At 45.7% G+C, this 19,878-nt stretch overlaps 1 pseudogene; it reads right to left on the bottom strand.

Annotated features, from left to right (window-relative positions):
* Positions 1–40: 40 nt before the first annotated feature.
* LOC131275382 (glyceraldehyde-3-phosphate dehydrogenase-like) lies at positions 41–19,498 on the bottom strand (annotated as a pseudogene).
* Between the last annotated feature and the right edge of the window lie 380 nt (positions 19,499–19,878).

The raw sequence follows: 19,878 nt of genomic DNA on the forward strand, positions 1-19,878 counted from the left end.
AAATGTACAAGAACAAATAATTTGAAAAAAAAAAAGGGTGTTCGACGATGTTTATTGTAGCATCATTTGGCTAAGTATAAAATGGGTGATATGAATGGCCATATTAAATACCTAAATAAACATGATGTATACATTGCTGTGAATTCTACACTACAAGGGAAAGCCTATATAGCTTTTTTTTTTTTTTTAGCTTTTATTTATTTTTTATTGTATTTTACAGTGTACTTTATTGATGGTAAATGATAAGGTAGGGCTTTCTGGGCCCCTCACCTTCATCAGGGGGTCTGGGATGGAAGCCGTGGAGGACGGGCATTTCTCAGTATTGGAGATCCAGTTGGGGCTAGGATTCCTCAGGCTCTCCTTCTCATACTGTTGCTGGGGCTGGTGGTCCAGGGGTCTCTTATGCCTTGGAGGCCATGTGAACCTTAAGATCCACCACCCTGTTGCTGTAGCCAAATTCATTGTCATACCAGGAAGTAGGCTTCTCAGAGTGGTCATTAAGAACCCCGCCATCACAAGTGGAAGAGTGGGTGTCATTGTTGAAGTTGCAGGAGAAAACTTGGTTTTCAGTGCAGCCCAGAATGCCCTTCAGGGGGCCCTCTGACACCTGCTTCACCACTGTGATGGTTAGGCTATTGTGTCAACTCAGCCAGGTAATTGTGCCCAGCTGTGGTCAAGCAAGCACTGGGCTAAATGAAATACAAGGATATTTATGGACTTTAGTCACCATTAGACGTTAGTGGTAAATCACAGATTGCTGATTACAATTTATTTTTATTTTTTGTCTTTTTTTTTAATATTACATTAAAAAATATGAGGTCCCCATATATCCCCCACCCGCCTCACCCCACTCCTCCCCGCATAACAACAATCTCCTCCATCATCATGAGCCATTCATTGCATTTGGTGAATACATCTCTGAGCACCGCTGCACCTCATGGTCAATGGTCCACATCATAGCCCACACTCTCCTACATTAACACCCAGTGCGCCATGGAAGGATATACAATGTCCAGTAACTGTCCCTGCAGCATCACCCAGGACAACTCCAAGTCCCGAAAATGCCCCCACATCACATCTCTTCCTCCCACTCCCTACCCCCAGCAGCCACCACGGTTACTTTCTCCACACCAATGTCACATTTTCTTCGATTACTAATCACAATAGTTCCTCTGAATAGAATATCAGTAAGTCCACTCTAATCCATACTCTATTCCTCCCTCCTGTGGACCTTGGAATGGTTGTGTCTACTCCACATCTATATCAAGAAGGGGCTTAGATTCCACATGGATCCTGGATACAATCTTCCTGCTTTCAGTTGTTGGCACTCTTGGCTCCCTGATATAGTGGTTGACCTTCTTCACCTCCATGTTAGCTGAGTGGGGTAAGTCCAATAAACCAGAGTGTAGGAGATAGCTGATTACAGTTACATCAGTTGGGGAGATTGTCATTAGCAACGAGTGATGCTTTATCTAATGAGTTGAATCCATTAAAAGGGGGAAGTGATTTCAGCATTCAGTGAGAATTTCCCAACTCATCTTTGGACAGCCAACGTCTCCCAGAACTCATCAAGGACCTTCATTGGACTTTCATCGGAGCCCCTGGTTGCAGCCTGCCTGTGGAACCTGGACTTGTGCGTCCCCATGGTCATGTGAGAGACTCTTATAAAATCTCTTACTATTGACAGATATCTCTTGTTGATTCTGTTTCCCTAGAGAACACTGACTAATATAGCTTAGTACCAGGAGTGGTTCTTGGGGAACAGAGTCTTAAACATGGGGTGTCTGAGGTGGTTCTGGGAGTTTTGCTATTGGTTCTCTACTCTAATTGGACTCAAGGGTACTGACGACTCCCTTTCCAATAACTAGGAGGCTGCTAACAGTCCACTGTGCAAGTTGGCAATTGGGGTACGCAAAATAGCATCACTGGATTCCCCTACTTCCACGCTTATAAGAAGCAAGGTTCTAGGTGAGAGTGTTTTCAGCACCTTAACAGAGTTCTGTGGAATCAAACGGTATAATGATGGTGGCTGGCTCCTCCTAAATACTCTGGATTCTGTTACAAAAGAAAGAGATGAGTTAGAGACTTCAAATTTGAAATTTAAACACTGCATGAATGATGAAAAAATTTCTATGTGTGCTCTGAAAGAAAATCTTGTCTCCTGTAGCCACAGGCTCGAAATCTCTGAGAGCCAAACTCAGACTCTCATTGTACATGTAGCAGAGTTACAAAGGAAACTAAAATCTTAACCCTGCAGGGTTTCTGCAGTTAAAGTGAAGATATTGATTGGAAAAGAGTGGAATCCAGAGAACTGGGTTCGAGACATGGGATGAAGATTATACTGATGGAGACATTGGAACCCTGAATTCTGCTGAGACTTTATCAGATAAGCCTGCCATGGTCTGCCCTGTCCAGATTGCACCTTGTCAACCTTGTATCATCCAGCCTCCAGCCTGCTCCAGGGAGTCTGAAACAACTTCCAACCCTGAGGCATGTACCAGCCAAACTCCAGCACGCACTGCTGAGCCTCCAGTCTGCCCTGAGGAAACAGTCTTCTACCTCCTGCCTGAAGAGATTAATCCTGTCTCACCAGAAGAAAATGCAGGGGAATGTCCTGGGGTCAGTAGTTTGCAAGGCATTTCTTTCTTTTTTTTTTTTAAGATTAATTTTATTTATTTCTCTCCCCTTCCACCTTTGCCCTACTTGTCTGTTCTCTGTGTCCATTTGCTGTGTGTTCTTTGTCCGCTTCTGTTGTTGTCAGCGGCACGGAATCTGTCTCTTTTTGTTGTGTCACCTTGCTGCTTCAGCTCTTCGGGTGTGCAGCCGCCACTCCTAGGCAGTCTGAACTTTCTTTCACACTGGGCAGGTCTCCTTACAGGGTACACTCCTTGCGCATGGGGCTCCCCTATATGGGGGACACCCCTTTTGTGTGCATCAGCGCTGTGCATGGGCCAGCTCCACATGGGTCAAGGACCTGGGTTTGAACCACGGACCTCCCATGTGGTAGGCACACGCCCTATCCATTGGGCCAAGTCTGCTTCCCTGTAAGGCATTTCTAATCCTTCTCTTTATCTTTCCCAACCACCTCCTATTACTAGACTAAAATCACAACAAACCCCCAAAGATGAAATACAAAGTGTGACCCATGAGGAAGTAAGGTATACTCAGAATTGCATGAGTTTTACTATTTATATAGATGGAAATCAGGGGAATATGAAGCAGGCTAGTAAGATAGGGATGCTGCATAAGCTCTCTATGGGTGCGGCACCACTCCTGGGCAGGCTGCACTTTTTTCGCACTGGGCGGCTCTCCTTATGGGGTGCACTCCTTGTGTGTGGGGCTCCCCTACACGGGAGACACCCCTGCATGACATGGCACTCCTTGGGTATATCAGCATTGTATGTGGGCCAGCTCATTACATGGGTCAGGAGTCCCTGGGTTTGAACCCTAGACTTTCCCATGTGGTAGGCAGATGCTCTATCCATTGAGCCAAATCTGCTTCCCTCTCTTATACTCTTGCCTCAGGACCAGGACTCCAGCTGCTTTCTCCCCCACTTGAATCACCATGCAAGTAAAACCTGGGCATTTATAACCTATAATGGGAAATCGGAGCCTGTAAATCAGCCCCTCTTTATCACTTTTCACCCCCTTCCTCTCTCGCTGGGACCCCTGATCTGTTATTTTCTCCCATTTCTCTTCCCTCCCTACCTGAATAAATTACTGGCCTAACTCACTTGGCATGCTCTTGAAATTCATTTCTGCAGCATAGCCAAGAACCAGATAAAATCCAGTAACAAGTAAGTGTGGGAATGAATACTAAGGGTATAGGATAATGGTGGAAGAATCAAGCTGAATTTATTGATATGGCCCCACTAAGCAGAAATTCTGGATTCAGTGCTGTAACTTGAGGGGTTAGAAAGGGCTCTAACAGTTTGTATAGGTGGCTGACTGAAACATGGACCAAAAGATGGCTTAGCATGACTGAGGTTGAGATGTCTGATTTGCCAAGGGATACAGTAGAAGAGGGAAATCAAAGGCTTAGGGAGATTGGAATGCTAGAATGGATTTACCATTTGAGAGCTGCCCACCCACCCCAGGAATGTCCAGAGGACACACCTTCAACCAGGACTGTGAGGAATAAATTTGTAAGACTATCTCCATCTTCCCTGAAGAGCTCTGTGGTTGCTGTATTCTGTAGTCCAGATATTACTGTAGGGAGGGCTGTGATAGAATTAGAATCCTTAAACATTATGGGGATGATCGGAAGTCAGTCTGGTAAAAGTCAAGTATTGGCAGTTAATTGCCAAAGTCAAGGTGGGTGTGGCTACCACAATGAAAGGCAGATTCAAAAAAGCACTCAAAATAGCCTGAGTTGTGTAGAGTTATGGTGTTGGCTAATACATCGTGGGGTACCTAGCAGTGAAATAGATGGGCACTCTACTAAACTTCTTCCAGATCTGTATAAACACAAGAGTTCTAGATCGAGTGGACAAAACCCTAACTCAAATTACAGATGCAGAGAATCATGGCCCCTTAATCAATTCCCAGACTTGAGAGAGTTTACAGACCCAGTGCCCCTTGAATGAGGAGAAGGCCAGGTCTCCGTGGGGAAGGATCCTGTTAAACTGCCCCAAATTTATACTGTTAATCTTCCTCCCACCTTTCCCCAAGGTCATCCACGGCCTTTTACCAGAGTAACTGTGCTTTGGGGAAAATTGAAGCAGGGTGGTAAAATAGGGAATTAATAGATGAATCTGGAACCTGGCAAGAAGTCCACGTGGACATCAGTAAACCCCAAGTTGTCTGCTGAAAGACCCCCACCCCCAAGATTCTGCTATCCCGAACAAAGTCTTCTTTTGGAAGCCAAAAAAAGCCCCACATATTCCCCAAGGACTTTATCATTGGGCCCTCATGGGGGATTGATGGGTGGGATAATCAATCAAAACAGAAAACAGCTGAAACCCCTCCCCTGCCATTAGCAAAGGGGTGGAATAATTAACAGTGTAAAAGCCAGGCACAGGCCTGAGCACACGTGCTCCACTCTCTTGTGTCTGGACCCATTCCTGCCCTCTGCATGCAACTCTTGCCATTTTTCCTTTGCCATGTGGTCACGCAAGTAAAACCTGGGCATTTATAACATGTAATGGGGAATTGTAGCCTGTAAATCAGCCCTCTTTATCCCTTTTCACCCCCTTCCTGGGACCATTTCTCTTTATTTTCTCCCATTTCTCTTCCCTCCCTAGCTGAATAAATTACTGGCCTAACTCACCCAGCATGCTCTTGAAATTCATTTCTGCAGCATAGCCAAGAACCTAGATAAAATCGTGTAACAAAAGGAAATGATCAGACATTTCAGGGATTATTAGACACTGGCTCAGAAGTGACATTAAGTCCAGTAGGCCCAAAACATCACTATGGTCTGTCAGTCAGACTAGGGGCTTATGGAGGTCAGGTGATTAATGGAGTTTTAGCTCGGGTCCATCTCACAGTTGGTCCAGTGGGTCCCCAGACCCATTCTGTGGTTATTTCCCCAGTTCCATAATGCATAATTGGAATAGACATATTCACTAACTGGCAGAATCCCCACATTGGGTCACTGACTTGTGGAGTGAGGGCTATTATGGTCAGAAGGGCCAAGTGGAAGCCACTAAAACTATTCCTGCCTAGCAAAATAGTAAACCAAAAGCAATACCAGATTCCTGGAGGGATTGCAGAAATTAGTGCCACCATCAAGGATGTGAAGGATGCAGGGGTGGTGATTCCCACCACATCCCCATTGAACTCTCCTATTTGGCCTGTTCAGAAAACAGATGGATCTTTCAGGATGACAGTAGATTATCATAAACTTAACCAGGAGGCGACTACAATTGCAGCTGCTGTCCAGATGTGGTATCGTTGCTTGAGCAAATCAACATGTTCCCTGGTGCCTGGTATACAGCTGTTGATCTGGTGAATGCTTTTTTCTCAATTGCTATTAGTAAGGACCACCAGAAATAGTTTGCTTTCAGCTGGCAAGGCCAACAGTATACCTTCACTATCCTGCCTCAGGGTATATCAGCTCTCCAGCCCTAAGTCATAATATTATCTGCAGGGATCTTGCTCATCTCTCCCTCCCATAAGACATCATGCTGGTCCATTTTATTGATGATATCATGTTTGTAGGACCTAGTGAGCAAGAAGTAGCAAAGACTTATTAGTAAGGCATTTGTGTGAGAGAGAATGGGAGATAAATCCAACTAAAATTCAAGGTCCTAGTGAGTAAGAAGTAGCAAATGACTTATTAATAAGGCATTTGTGTGAGAGAGAATGGGAGATAAATCCAACTAAAATTCAAGGTCCTTCCACCTCAGTGAAGTTCCTAGGTGTCCAGTGGTGTGGGGCATGCTGAGATATCCCTTCTAAAGTGAAGGATAAGCTGTTGCATCTGGCCCCTCCTATGACCAAATAAGAGGCACAATGCTTAGTTGGTCTCTTTGGATTTTGGAGACAGCACATTCCTCATTTGGAAGTGCTACTCTGGACCATATACTGGGTAACCAGAAAAGCTGCTAGTTTTGATTGGGGACCAGAACAAGAAGAGACTCTGTGTCAAGCCCAGGCTGCTGTGCAAGCTGCACTACCACTTGGGCCACATGATCCAGCAGATCCAATGATGCTGGAAGTTTCAGTTGCAAATAGAAATGCTGTGTGGAGACTTTGACAGGCTCCTATAGGAGAATCACAATGTAGAACTTTAGGATTTTGGAGCAAAGCCCTGCCATCCTCTGCAGATAGCTTCTCCCCTTTTGAGAAACAGGCTTTTGGCCTACTACTGGACCTTAGTAGAGACTGAATGCTTAATCATGGGACATCAAGTTACCATGAGACCTGAGCTGCCTATCATGAACTGGGTATTGTCTGAACCACCAAACCATAAGGTTGGGTGTGAAGAGCAGCACTCCATAATAAAGTGGAAGTGGTATATATGAGATAGGGCTCAAGTGGGTCCTGAAGGCACAAGTAAGTTACATGAGGAAGTAGCCCAAATGCCCACCATCACCACCCCTCCCATGTTACCTTCTCTTTCCCAGGCCACAGCTTTGACCTCTTGGGGAGTCCCTTACAATCAATTGACCGATGAGGAGAAAAGTCAGGCCTGGTTTACAGATGGTTCTACATGATATACAGGTATCACCTGAAAGTGGACAGCTTCAGCACTGCAGCCCCTTTCTGGAACATCCCTGAAGGACAGTGGTGAGAGCAAATCCTCCCAGTGGGCAGAACTTTGAGCAGTGCACCTGGTTGTTCATTTTGCTTGGAAGAAGAAATGGCCAGAGGTGCATTTGTACACTGATTAATGGGCTGTTGCCAATGGTTTGGCTGGATGGTCAGGGAATTGGAAGGAACATGATTGGAAAATTGGTAACAAAGAGGTCTGGGATAGAGCTTTTTGAGTGGGCAAAAAACATGAAAATGTTTGTGACCCATGTGAAAGCTCACCAGAGGGTGACTTCAGCAGAGGAAGATTTTATTTATTTTTATTTTTTATTTATTTCTCTCTCCTTCCCCTGCTTCCCCCACCCCCCACCAGTTGTCTGCTCTCCGTGTTCATTTGCTGTGTGTTTTTCTATGTCTGATTATATTCTTGTCAACTGTACTGGGAATCTGTGTCTCTTTTTTTGTTGTGTCATCTTGCTGTGTCAGCTCTCCGTGTGTGTGGTGCCACTCCTGGGCAGTTTGCATTTTTTTCATGCAGGGCGGCTCTCCTTACAGGGGATACTCCTTGCACATGGGGCTCCTCTATGCAGGGGACACCCCTGTGTGGCCCAGCACTCCTATGTGCATCAGCACTGCACATGGGCCAGCTCATCACATGGGTCAGGAGGCTCTGGGTTTGAACCCTGGACCTCCCATGTGGTAGATGGACACTCTATTCATTGAGCCAAATCCGCTGCCCAAGGAAGATTTTAATAATCAAATGGATAAGATGGCCTGCTCTGTGGCTAGTGCTCAGCCTCTTTCCCCAGTCACTCCTGTCATTCCTCAATGGGCTCATGAACAAAGTGGCCATGGAGGTAGGGATGGAGGTTATTCATGGGCTCAGCAACTCGGACTTCCCCTTACCAAGGCTGACTTGGCTACAGCCCCTGCTGAGTGCCCAATCTGCCAGCAGCAGAGACCCACACTCAGCCCCTTATATGGCACCATTCCTCAAGGTGACCAGCCTGCTACCTGGATGCAGGTTGACTACATTGGACCCATTCCACCATGGAAGGGCAGCAATTTGTATTAACTGGAATAGTCACATACTCTGGATATGGGTTTGCATTTCCTGCGTGCAATGCTTCTTCCAAAACTACCATCCGAGGACTTACCAGATGTCTTATCTACCACCATGGCATTCCACAGCATTGCTTCCAATTAAGGAACCCATTTTACAGCAAATGATGTGTGGGAATGGGCACTTGCCCATGGAATTCACTGGTCTTACCACATTCCCCATCACCCAGAAGCAGTTGGATTGATAGAATGGTGGAATGGCCTTTTGAAGACTCAATTACAGCCCCAACTAGGTGGCAATACCTTGCAGGACTGGGGCAATGTTCTCCAGGAGGTTGTGTATGCTCTAAATCAGCATCCACTCTATGGTGCTGTTTCTCCCATAATCAGGATCCATGGGTCCAGGAATTAAGAGGTGGAAATGGGAGTGGCACCACTCACTATTACCCCCAGTGACCCATTAGGAAAATAAAATTATTTCTTCCCATCCCTGCAACCTCAAACTCTGCTGGTTTACAGGTTTTAGTCCCAAAAGGGGAGTGCTGTTACCAGGGAACACAACAATGATTCCATTGAACTGGAAGTTAACACTGCTGCCTGGTCACTTTGGGCTCCTCTTATCTCTGAATCTACAGTCAAAGAAAAGAATTACTGTACTGGCTGGGATGATTGATCCTCACTATCAAGAGGAGAAAGGACTGCATCTACATAATGTGGGTAAAGAAGTGTTTGCCTGGAATACAGGAGATCCTCTAAGGCATCTCCTAGTACTGCCATGTCCTATGATTAAAATAAATGGAAAATTGCAACAATCCAATCCAAACAGGACTAACAATGTCTCAGAATCTTCAGGAATGAAAGTTTGGGTCACCTCACCAGGCAAAGAACCACAGTCAGCTGAAGTGCTTGCTGAGGGTAATGGAAACATGGAATGGGTAGTGGAAGAAGAAAGTGATAAATATGAACTTCAACCACCTGACCAGTTATAGAAGCAAGGACTATAATGGTCATGAAGCATGTCTGTTATTGCTTTTACTTAGATACTAAGTATGGTTTAAAGTGATGTGTATGGTTGTCGATTGACAAGGGGTGGACTGTGATGGTTAAGCTACTGTGTCAACTCGGCCAGGTGATTGTTCCCAGCTGTTTGGTCAATCAAGCACTGGGCTAACTGTAATACAAGGGCATTTATGGACTTTAGTCATCATTGACTTTACTGCAGTGGTAAAGCATAGATATTTGACTACAATTACATCAATCAGGGAGATTGCCATCAGCAACGAGTGACACTTTATCCAATCAGTTGAATGCCTTAAAAGGGGAAGTGATTCCAGCATTGAGTGAGAATTTCTCAACTCACCTTTGGACAGCCAACATCTCCCAGAACTCATCAAGGACCTTCACTGGACTTTCATTGGTGCGCATCCCCACAGATTTTATCAGAGACTCTGATAAAATCTCTTACTAATGACAGATATCTCTCGTTGATTCGGTTTCCTGAGAGAACCCTGACTAATACAACCATCTTCTTCTTCTTTTTTTCTTTTGTTTTAAAAGAAGCTTTAGATTACATAAATGATACTTTGAAAATACAGCAGGATTCACATATATCTCTCCTTCCCCTCCCACATTTTCCCTCACCAATATCTTTCATTAGTGTGGAACATTTGCTACAATTGTTAAACACATGTTGAAGCATTGCTACTAACCATGGTCAGTAGTTTACATTATAGTTTAAACTTTGCACTGCATGCTTTTAAAGATTTTGACAAAATGTACAGTGACCTGTATCTGTCATTGCAATGTCATTCAGAACAATTCAAAGTCCCCAAAATGCCCCATGTTACACTAGTCTTCCCTCTCCCTCCCCTCAGAAACTCTGGTGACTATTGCCTTTTTATCAATGTTAAAGTTTTTCCATTACTAGAATAATAATGTTTACTTTAGTCCATAGAGTTCAATTTTGAGGATTTGGGAATGGTGATGTCCACTCTGTTTCTGATTCAGAGGGGGCTAAGATCTCATGGGGCAGATGTATGGAACTGTCTTTCTTGCAGTTGTAGACACTCTCTGCTTTTTGGAATGGGTGTTGTCCATTATCATCCTTTTGTTAGTTGTCCTGGTGAGTCTGATGAACTGGAGAGTAGGTGTTGCAACTCTGTTGAGATTTGGACTCAACTGGTATATGAACAGACTGAAGATTTAAGTCTCTGGGACATACATTTAATGGGTAGAGTGCTAATTATAGGTTCAAATAGAAGGGACAGAAGAGCCATGCATAGGGAAATTATAAATGAGTCTATTTCTGCTACATTGGGGAACATGTATTCCAAGGTAAGGCCTACTGATAGGGTGTCATATAACTGAGGTTGTCTGCCCTGCCTATAGTATCTAGATGTCTCTAGAGCCCTCAGGACCAACACTGTTTGAGGCGCTTTCACCACCTTCTTGATGTCATGCTATTTGGCCACTGTTTCCAGATGGAAGTCAACTCTGTGACAGACACATTGGGGTCAGGAATGCGGAAAGCCAGTGAACTTCCCATTCAGCTCCAGGATGACCTTGCCCTCTGCCTTGGCAGTGCCAGTATATGCAAGGATGATATTCTGGGCAGCCCCATAGTTGTCATGCCACATTTTCCTGGAGGTGGTAGCTACAGTCTTCTGGGTGGCAGTGATGGTGTGGTCACAAGTCCCTCCACCATGCCTAAGTTATTGCGAATGACCTTGGCCAAGGCGGCCAGGTGGTTGGTGTTGCAGGAAGCATTGCTGACAATCTTCAAGGAGTTGTCATATTTCTCATGGTTCACATCCATCACAAACAGGGGGGCATTAACCGAAGGGGCAGGATGATGACTCTCTTGGCACCACCCTTCAAGTGTGTTCCAGCCTTCTCCGGGGCCAATATGTGGACTCCACAACATATTTAGCATGAGCATCACCCCATATGCTGTCCATGGGATCTTGGTCCTGGGAAATAGTGATGTGACTCTCACTGATGACAAGCTTCTCATTCTCAGCCTTAACGGTGCCATTGAACTTGTCATGGGTGGAATCATGTTGCAACATGTAGACCATGTAGTTGAGGTCAATGAAGGGGTCACTGATGGCAACAATTTGCACTTTGCTGGAGTTTATAGCAGCCCTGATGACCAGGCACCCAATATGGCCAAATCTGTTTATTCTGACCTTTGCTATTGTGTCTCAGAAATACTGCTAGCATTGCATGAAATGATGTAGCTGTCTGTCAAACGGGAAGAAGCAGACAGCCTGTGCTTCTTTATTACATCATGAAACATGATCTGGTTGTGGAGCTCATTGCTTCTGGAACAACTGTCATATTATTCAAAAACACTTGTGGTTTCTGTTGGGGTCCAAAGCATAGGTCCTGCTAATTCTATTGTGCTTTGCTGCCTCCATGCATCATGGGAACAAAGGCTACATTTCAGCAGGAAGTTATGAAAAGAAAAATTATTCTTCCCATCCAGTTTTACAGACTCCTTGAATTCTGACCAGCACCCTCAAGTACAGAACAGGGATTACCGATATTTGAAAATTCATGGGGATGGCTCTGGTCATCTCAATGATGTGAGGGGTGGAGGGCGTGGGGACATTGTTGCTTCTTAGAGGGCAGGTCCAGGAATGCCAGAAGTCCAGTCCTGCAATGGCTGGCCCTGCTGGGCAGAGAATTGTCCTCAGGCCACCATGGCTTTCAGGTGTTCAGCTAGGCCTTCACGACGGGAAAAGCCTGATTATAATGGCTTGAGTCCAGAGCATAACTCTCTTACACATAGACAGAAAGAGTTTTTGCAAAGCTTTAATATTGTTAAAGGAGCAGTTGGAGAGGAAAGAGGAAGAGGTGCAGGGAAGGCAGGTATCATAAAGTTTGGTTAACAAAATTAAAAAATAAATTGCTGAGTGAAAAAATTTCAAAATTAATATATTTACATTATGATGTGATTACCACATTTATAAAGATTGTGATGTGTCTGTGGATATTAACATTGCAAAAATCAGGGTAAAAGTTATTTTTTGAGACAGTCCAGGTTTATTTTGGCGGCTAAACCAGATATGACAACCTGTTGCTTTGGGTTTGTTTCCAGATATAAAATAGAGTGACCAATTTGTTGTAGTTTGCCCTGGATGTCACAGGAATCCCCTTATTTCCCAAGAAACCAGGATGATTGGTCATCTTAGTGCAAAGTTTCCTCCCCTGTGCCCGACTATGGGGCATGATGGGCCTAGTTGTAATGGGAGCAGGTAAATGCCAGTTTTGCTTCCACAATACACAGGGAATTTTTCAGGAAAGCATCTATGCTGCAGATGCATTTTGTCTTGTGGAGGTTGCCCTTTGTCTTGTGGGGCATTTTACTGAGAGTAGCTCACCATTTTGCAGAACCACGTACCCCCACAACTGTTCCTGGTTTCCCACACAACATGCTCTGTCTACATTTTTAATGTTGTATTTACAGAAATTTTGTATATATGAGCAAGTGTTTGATTATTCATTATGTTTTCTGTTTAGTTGTACTGAACATTTACATATTAAGACACAAATTTTTTTATTTTAATAACTTATTTCAACTAAGACATTATACTGATTTTAATTTTTTATTCTATGAGTATGGAGATTAAATTATATTTGGATTTTTCTTCAGGGCAGAGAAGGATGTTACAAAATCTTTTTTACAAGAAGAGAGCTGTTTGGATAGCCCTTGGCTATCACACACACACATACACACACACAGGTGAAGGAACATGAAGGCACGGGTGAAAAGCAGTTCTGGGCAGGGAAACAACAGTACATTGCAGGTAGGTAGAGAAGTGTGTGGGGAATCGGAGAAGCGGATGGAGGAAGGTAAGGGCACACAACTGGACATGAGGTCAGGGCCTAACAGAGGTATCTGCTCCACAACAGAGGTCCCATCAGGTATGTGAGATAGGCAGAGTCATGGTGAGGCTCCTCCCCGCAGAAAGCTGAAGAGAAGCAGCCAGCACCAACATTATTGTCTTATAATCTGAGGCTTATAATCTGTTCAAACCCCTAACCTCTAGACCTATATCCATACCCATACCCATACCCATACCCATACTTATATCCATACCCAGTAGAAACTGAGGCAGAGTAAGGGAAGGCAGCTGGTAAGACCATGTGCTGAGATTTTAACTCAGGAATTCTGGCTCATGCTCTTAACCACTCCCTAGTGAGTTCCTAATGGGCTACGGAGCACTCTGAGTGACACAGGGAAACTACTCAATGTCTAATCATGGTAACAAAGGGTGCTGGTTTCAGGGCAGAGCAGGAGACTGGAGGCTGGCATTGTGACAGAGGAAGAGAAAGACGCTTGAGGTCTGCCTCGATCAGCACATCAAGATTTCTGATCAACCACCACACCAGGGAGCCAACCATGCCTACAACTGTAAGCAGGAGAATTGCATCCATCATCTATGTGGAATCTAAGCCTCCTCTCGATATAGAGGTGGAGTGGACATCACCATCCCAGGGTCCACAGGATTGAGGGATAGAGTATGGATTAAAGTGGACTTACTGATATTCTGCTATGGAAATATTGTGATTAGTAATGGAAGAAAAGGTAGCATTGATGTGGAGAAAGTGGCCATGGGATCAGCTGAGGGTAGGGAGAGGGAAGAAGAGATATGATGTGGGGGCACTTTCAGGACTTGGAGTTGTCCTGGGTGGTACTGCAGGGACAGTTGCTGGACATTGTATGTCCTGCCATGGCCCACTGGGTAGACTGGGGGAAAGTGTAAACTACAATGTAAACCATTATCCATGTGGTATAGCAGTGCTCCAAAATGTATTCACCAAATGCAATGAATGTCCCATGATGATGAAAGAGGTTGTTGATATGAGAGGAGTGGGGTGAGGGGGGTGGGGAGTATATGGGGACCTCATATTTTTTTAATGTATCATTAAAAAAAATAAAAAAATAAAAAAAATAAAATCTATTTTGTTCAATAAAAAAAAAAGATTTCTGAGAGGTCTGGGCCATCTGAGCTGCCAACCGGGCAGCTGTGGAAAGGCAGTAATCTCTGGAGCTTCCCTGGACCCCTTGTGCTTGCCTGGTTATATGGTCTTGGTCCAGGACACAGTGCCCCTACCCTCCTGTGGGGTCCCTATTCTGGGGACATTGGCCAAACTCTCCCCCATCTCTGGCTCCACTCTCTCCACTAAGCTCCTGCATAGATGAAGAGGATGATTCTCTTTCAAGTGTCTACTATAGGGAGCCAAAGTCTCCCTACATGCACCTAACTACTCCTTTCTCTACATGCACCCCCACATTTCCAATCTAATTAGTTCAGCTCCTTCATGTATCAATTAGTACTGCACATTAATTTTCAGCCCTTTGATGGGAGGACCATCCTCCTGTAAGTACGTTCTGAGGATGTCATAACCCAGATCCCTCCTGGTGGGACACTTCACCCATGAGACTGAGCACCCAGGAACATAAGCTGAATTGGCTGCCACTGTTAGCAGGGCCCAGAGATTCATTATCAAAATCAAGTCATTGAAATCAATTACTTTATAGCTAAAGCAGTAAGTTGAAGACAAGAGCCATAATAAAACAATCAACAATTCTGAAACTAGCAATATTAGCATGGACTGCATTCATTCTTCGAAATTGTGGATTGGGCCAAGATTCCTGCTTGCCAGGTAGGACTTCACAGGCTTCTGTGGAGATAACCCAGGGAAACATGGACTCTCAGGCTTGAGGGGACCTTATTTGGTTGTCAAAACCTATTGTTGGAGGAAAAAAGCACCACTCAAAACCTGAGACAAAAAGCTGAATTTATGCCTTGTCCAAGCACTTCAGAACTCTTGTTTGTCAGATAGTTTCTTTGAACAAAGCCAAGCTAACCTGATAAAGGTTTTTTGGAAGCTCAGTGTTCAGGACTAGAGGAATTTCTTGAATTTCAGATGAGGGAGTGTTTTGGGATTGATTTTCTTTTCTTTGTGAATGTGGTTGCTGATGTGGGTTGTATAGCTTTCAGAAGTGTGTTCACCTAGGTGAATTGTCACTGATGGATAACATAGATTGAAAACAGGTTCTGAGGTTACTTGTTACCACAACTACAGAACATTCTTAGGAATGTGGGGACTTTTTAATTCTCCCCCTTTGTTACAACCCAATTCCTAAAGGGCACAAGTTGGTGCAGCCACAAGCCGTGTATATGTAGTACAAGACCAAAGAACACAACTGGTACTGAGTCAGGATAAGCTTTATTGGGACTTATGGACAGGAGAGGCTCTCTGATGGTGGTGGTTCAGGAAATGAAGATAGTGCTTCGCAAAGAGACAGAAAATGAGGAGTGATATAAGAAGTTTCAGAAAAAGGACATTCCATAGGGTATGAGAACAGAATTTCTGCTAGGGTCATGTGAAGAGCACATATGGGGTGTGGTGATGTTTTCACGATACTGGTAGGAAGGACATTTACCAAGGATGTTTACTGCTTTGGGAAGATTACAGTTTATGATACCATCTATACATTCCCTCCCCTCTGGGAAGGGTTGTTAACCTTTCATTTATGTCTAGGTCATTCAGACGGCTACGTGCTGAGGATTTGGGGGGGGGAGGAGGCTGAGTCCCCGTACCCTCTACAACCTTCAGCTAAGTGCCATCTTCCAAAGACAGACTCCCCATCAGTGTTTTCTGTTCACATCCTCAGACCTTTGAAGGGAGGAGGAAGGAAGAAAAATCTCAGGACAGGTCTCTCCTAGGTAGTGTCAGCTGGCTCCAGGGAGCGTGGTATCCTCCTGAGGGGAGCGCTGGCCACGGTGCCTAAGAGGAGGAAAGAAGCACAAAGAGACCTTTCACTCCACCCTGGACCCATGCTCTGGATGAAGCCCTTGCCTTCTCCCAGATCTGTTTAGCTTCCCTTCAGAGATAGATAAAGCTGGGCATAATCTAGGTGGGATGAGGTAAGAGAAGAAATATCAAAGGTTGTCTAGGTCATGGAATGGCTGGACACCGGGGGATGGGTGGGGGTAGAGGAGAGATAGGAGTGGAATTGGATGGAAGTGGATGAGGGCTCCTGGCCTGTGCAGATACAAAGTGACCATTTTCTGGCAACTTCAGGAGGAGAAAAGGACTTTATGGCAACAACCCCATTTTCCAAATGCCAAGGGCCATGGTGTGAGATGACTCATACAGAAAACCTTCTATGGGACACTCTTTCAAGTCTCACATTTTCTCTGAAGAACCATTTCTCTATTGAAGGAGAAACCTGCGGTCAGCCTCTCTGTTACCCCTGCCTGGCTGTCAGGAGAAGAGACATGCACTCTCCCCATATCTGCCTTCATTGCTGTCTTCATACATCCATATCTGGAGTGGGGCACTTGGACCTGCAGAGAGGATAGGGGGAGATGGGAGGGACAGGAGGACTCAGAAATGTTAGGAAGCCATCAGAACCTAAAGCAGTGACTCCCCCTTGCTTCCCTAGTTGCAGCTCACACATGCTTTCCACAATGCAGGGAATGGGAGCAGTGGTGGAACTAGAAGGTGAGGAGGGAGGAAGGAAGAGGGGAGTAGCTCCTGTCAGGGTTGATGCCCCCAGGGCACTGGCGAGAGAGCACCCCTGACTGTGGTCACTGACCGTCCATTGTAGGCCACTCCCCTGGAGCAGAACCCTGCCCCTTCTGTCCTCAGGGGAGGTCCAGCTTCTCATACATTTTGAAACTCCCAGCACAACACGAGGATGAGGAGGATAAGAGCCCTGTAGTCAACCAATAGCTGAGGAATGAAGTTGTTGGGAGGAGGCTCTTCTATAGGATAGAAGGAAGGAGGCCAGTGATCTTATACCTGGACCAAAGTCCACAACCCCATATACCTTTTGAGACCCCATCACAATGGAATCAAGCAGAGAATGCTGGGGTGTGAGGCCAGGCATATGGGACAACCTAGAGTCTCCCTTAAGAAAAAGGGAGACCTTCTTAGCCTTGTGGAGACTTGCCCAGCCTGGCCAGGAAGGGGTTCTTCTGACCATGCCTTGGGCTCCCCAGGGAGGCCCCATATGTGTCAAAGCTGAGGGTCCTCCCTCTGCCCTCATCAGATTCTCACTGAAGGTCACCATGAGGGTCTGGTTCAACCTCTAGAGTTCCACCTGATAGCTGTATCTTTGGTTCCTCTCCAGGGGGCACCTTCACAGATAACCACTTCTGGAAGGTTCTGTCTCCTACAGGTCAAGCTTCCACATATTCCATGTCTCTGACACAGGGCTTCCTACTGTGCAGCCGGTCATTGAGATGCCCATGGGGCAGAAGCCATGGTCCCAGCACTTTAGCATTACCTCCTGTGTAGTGTGCTCACAGTGGGCCACTCACATGGAGGGGGTGCTGGGGGATGGGGAAGAGAGAGTTGTAGGTGGGTGAGGGGTGCTGGAGCTTACTGTCAGAGGGTCTTCCCATCCCACATACTGGAGAGAGTTAGTGGGTGTTCACTCCTATCCACCACATCCCCAGCCCATACTAGGTCTTTAACTCCCTCCTAGGATGAGGAAAGAATGTATTCCTTGTCCTGTACACCACTGGCTTCTGGAGCAAGCTGCAAGCTGGGAAGAATCCCACCTTTGGGGTTTCCACTGTGGGAACTGTCCTGCCCAATTTCCTGCCTCCTTACCCTGTAGGATGCGAACCATAAAACCTAGCTCTTGCCCCACCAGCACTTTCACCAGTCCCCTGAGCCTCAGTGGGCTCTCTGTGAGGTGGGGAGCCATCACCTACTCTTCTCCTCACCAGGCAGCTACGGTGGGTGCTGAGGGTGCTTTGTTGTTCACACAGAGCTGTGCACCTGAGAGGGCTCTACTGCTGCCAAAATGATGCTTCTAGATATTTGATCTTAGAATTCCCACAAACTCACTAACCTCAGCTGTCAACTGTAACCTCCTGAGAGTTTAGCAAAGCATTTTGCTTTGAACAAGTTAGAAAAGGACCAGAAGGAGAGCTGATTAGCTGAGCTGACACAGGTGAAAGCGTCCAGCAGAGTGTGGGGCACATGGCAAGTGCTCAATAAATGCTCGGGGCTGTTATTAGGATCCTGAACTCATCATCCATGTTAAAGCTGCTCTCCAACTCTGCCACCAGCGAGAGGATGGGAAGCAGAGGAGCTCTCAGGAGTCACTTCAGGGAGAGAGGTGGAGAGAGGGGAAGAGAGAAAGTGGGAAGTCCAGGCATTGACAAAATTCTCGAGGTTCTGACAATTCAATCAGAAGGAAGTCAAGGAGGCATTTTGTACAGATCAGTGTCTAGTCTGTGAGTGAGACGAGGACTGGGACATTGCCCCTCCAGGGTAGGTTCCAGTTGACCTGGTCAGTTTGATTTTCTACCTACTGAGTTGTTGGACTAGAGACCTGTCCTCACCACACCCTCACTGTAAAAGGAGACACAAGTAAAGGACTGCCCCCTAGTCACCCCCTCACACACACACGCATTCACATACTTGTGCAAATGCACACTCACTTGAGATGGGGGGATACTCCTGCCACCCCCAGCCTTCCTCCTGGCAAGCACCTGAGCAAGCCCGTTTTCTTTTATATCCACTAATGGCAATAAGGGCATCGCTTTACCTGAGAGTGTGTTTTGCAGCTTACTGAACACCTCTCTTGTTTCATTTAGTCTTTGTCCAATGTGAGGGTGTGGGCAATTTATCCTGTTTCCCAGATGGAAGACATGGAGTTGCAGGTGTTACTAGACTGTATCCAACCTGGTCTATTCTGAAAGTGTATCTATATGCACCTACCTCCTCCTTTCTCTACATGTACCCCCACATTTCCAATCTAATTAGTCCAGCTCCTTCATTATCAATTAGCGCTGCATATTCATTTTTAGCCCTTTGATGGGAGCGCTAAAGGTCCCCTACCAAAGAGATGGTAACCACCTCCTGAATGGACACGGGGACTTACGAAACATCTGGTCTCCAGATGCCAGGCATGGGGATAAGCTCAAAGATTTGTTGAATGATACAGTCTCTAAAGTGAGCATCATGACAAACACTCTCTAATCCAGTCTATGAGGCTGCCCAGCTTGGAGACAGCTCTACAGGACTGAGTCTCCAAGCGGGAGCTCACTCAACACTGATAGCTCCAACCCACCTTTCTACCTGGTGTAACCAGTGGGCACTTCTGGGAGCTGGGACCAGGGCATGGAGGGGATGGGGTACCTTTGTGACCAACGTGCTTGCTTGCGTACTTCAGGAATCTCTTCAGGAAGTACACACTCATGCTGTAGTTCAAATGTCCTTTGCTTCTCAATGGCCATGTCTGCCTCCCGGTTGCACTTGGTGATGAGGGCGACATGATGGGTGGCAGGCAGTCCAGATGTTGATCTCTAAGTCATAAGTGATGTAGTCTACATCATCATAGACAAATTGGCAAAACCCTCAGATGCTGCCCTCAGCTAGGACCTGGGCATGTGGCCAGAGCTGGAAAGCCCTCACGCTCATTAGTTACCCTCCAGCAGAGGGCAGAGTGGACTGTAGCAGTGGGCAACCACACAACTGGCTGTCTGCTAGAGTTTGAGGTTCTTTTTAAACTATGTTATTTATATTTGTGTTTTCCAGGGATACTGAACATGATTAAAGTTTCCCAGTGTAATGTCAGAA

The sequence above is a fragment of the Dasypus novemcinctus genome, chromosome 2 (genome assembly GCF_030445035.2).
Source record: "Dasypus novemcinctus isolate mDasNov1 chromosome 2, mDasNov1.1.hap2, whole genome shotgun sequence".
Lineage (NCBI taxonomy): Eukaryota > Metazoa > Chordata > Mammalia > Cingulata > Dasypodidae > Dasypus > Dasypus novemcinctus.